The following is a 2,895-nucleotide window of genomic DNA, read 5'->3' on the forward strand; positions in this document are numbered from 1 at the left end:
TGATGAAAATGTTTTCCCGTTTGCATCACTACATCCTAATGCCGGTGATGTTCTTAAAAAGGAAAATTTGCTCCTTCCATCTTCTACATCCAATTTCCATGAGAGTGCACATAATTGTAATAACCATGTTGTGCCTATTGTGCCTGTGACTAATGGGCTGCAAGAAGATAAACATCCACGAGAAAATTCCAGTCAAAACGATGGAGCAAACATCTTAGAAAATGATGTTGAGTTTTAGTCACAAAATGATGAAAGTAGCGCTGAAGCCGAGGTTGATTCGCATGCGTGTTCCCCTGACTCCTCAGATCCCGAGATCGCACGATCTGAGGAGGATTCTCCCGCCCTGCCAGAAGTCACGTCGTGCAGGGAGCCAACTCTGACCGCGCGTGGTGGCCACACACCTACTGGGGCCCGCGTGCATGCACCTGCCTCCCCGCCGCGCGCACATGTGCCTGCCTCTCCGTTGTCATCACATGTGGAAGGATCAGTGGCAGATTCTCTGTCTGTTGGATTGTCTGTGCCAAGCCATGGTGAGGGTGCTAGTGGGGGCGAAAATTCTGCTGATGAAAATTCTGCTGAAAATGCTGCTAATGAACATTCTGATGCGAGTTCTGGTGGAAATTATGTTGTTCCTCCGCCACCCTCACCACCTTGTGTTCACACTAGGTTGCAAAAAGTTATATGTCATCCAAAGCAATATACTGACGGCAGAATTAGATATGGTTTGTTGTATTCTACAGGTGAACCATACACACTCACAGAAGCTCTGAATGATCCTAATTGGCATCAAGCTATGGAGGAAGAACACAATGCACTTCTTGATAACAAGACTTGGCATCTTGTTCCTCCAAGCACAACAAGAACTTGATTGACTGCAATGGGTATATCGTATCGAGAAGAAGGCAGATGGTTCCATTGACAGATATAAAGCAAGGTTAGTTGCAAAAGGTTTTAAGCAGAGGTATGGCATTGATTACGAGGACACTTTTAGTCATGTGGTGAAAATTGCAACTATCAGAATTGTCTTGTCTCTGTCTGTCTCTCGTGGATGGAGTGTACGACAGCTACATGTCAAGAACGCATTTCTTCATGGTGTTTTGGAAGAGGAGGTCTATATGAAAAAAAAACCCAGGTTTTGAGAATCCTCACGCTCCGCATCATATTTGCAGACTTGACAAAGCTTTATATGGACTGGAACAAGCACCTCGAGTCTGGTATTCTAGACTGAGTTCTAAGCTGTGTGAGCTTGGGTTTACACTATCAAAAGCTGACACTTCATTGTTTCTCTTTAACAAGTCAGGTATCACTATGTTTGTTCTGATTTATGTTGATGATATCATAGTCACAGGCTCTTCTGACCATGCCATTACTGCTCTTCTTCGAGATCTAAATGAGAACTTTGCTATTAAGGATCTATGAGACTTACATTTTTCCTTGGTATTGAGGTGAAAAAGATACACAATGGTCTACTTCTGACACAGGAAAAATATGCTACAAAGTTACTCGACAGAGTTGGTATGCGCAGCTATAAATCTGCCCTACACCTTTGTCTTCTTCAGAACAGTTATCGCTCACAGATGGTACACCTCTTGGCTCTGAAGACTGTGCTCAATATAGAAGCATTGTTGGAGCTCTACAGTACTTAACATTGACACGCCCTGACTTGTCTTTCTCAGTAAATAAGGTTTGTCAGTATCTTCATGCTCCAACTATGGAACACTGGACAGCTGCAAAGCGCATACTCAGGTATGTGAAACATATGTTGAAACTTGGAAGTACGTACTTTTACAAAGTCATCATCTACTCTTTTGAGTGCCTTTTCAGATGCAGACTTGGCTGGTTGCCTGGATGATAGGCATTCTACAGGTGGTTTTACCATATTTGTTGGACCAAATCTGGTCTCTTGGAGTGCCAGAAAGCAGGCTACAGTATCTCGATCTAGCACTGAGGCCGAATATAAAGCTCTAGCTAATGCCACAACTGAATTGATTTGGGTTGAAACTCTTCTCATTGAACTTGGAGTAAAGTTATTGGAAAAACCAAGTCTTTGGTGTGACAACTTAGGGGCTACTTATTTATCTGCAAATCCAGTGTTTCATGCTCGTACTAAACATATTGAAATTGATTTTCATTTTATCAGAGAAAGAGTTGCTAATAATTGCTTGGCTATTCATTTTGTTTCAAGCAAAGATCAAGTGATAGATGAATTTATAAAGGCACTTCCAGCCAAGAAGCTAGATGAATTCAAGCCCAATCTCAACCTTTCAAGGGAGGGTATTAGAATATGTAATAGGGCTTTTATTTCGTGAGTTTGTGGTTCATACACCTGTGTATGTACCTAGACATAGTATCTCTTTGGCCCACGTTTTGACCCTAGTATTAACATGCAACCGAGGCCGAGATCAAGGTACTCGCTCCACCCAGAAACACCAACATTATAATGTTAGATATCTAAGAGATGTGCTCTCAATTCTCTAATACACTCTCAGACGTATGCATATGATGAACCGAGTGCTTCATTGTATTGTTTTATTTATTCAGTTAGAGATGGGCTCGGACACCGGCCGGCCTGATGTACCTCTCCTAATCGGGCTCGGTAAGCTAGGCCTACGACTAGATATATTTGGTCCTATAATCTGGCCCTCGATCCAATCAGTGTCAGTATCTCGTATTCGATCGGTTGATCGTAACATAGCAAACAATTTGATCGACCTGCAGTCACATCGATCATCGGCGCCGGCGGCAGCATGAGACAAGGAAAGAAGTCCTGGCCGTCCGCGGCGGAGTGGCCCAACCTCCCCGACGAGCTCCTCGGCATGGTCCGCTTGAAGCTCGCCAGCCCGCGCGACCGCGTCCGCTTTGCCGCCGTCTGCAGCTCGTGGCGCGCCGCTGCGT

Source organism: Lolium rigidum, chromosome 3 (genome assembly GCF_022539505.1).
Source record: "Lolium rigidum isolate FL_2022 chromosome 3, APGP_CSIRO_Lrig_0.1, whole genome shotgun sequence".
Taxonomy (NCBI): Eukaryota; Viridiplantae; Streptophyta; class Magnoliopsida; order Poales; family Poaceae; genus Lolium; species Lolium rigidum.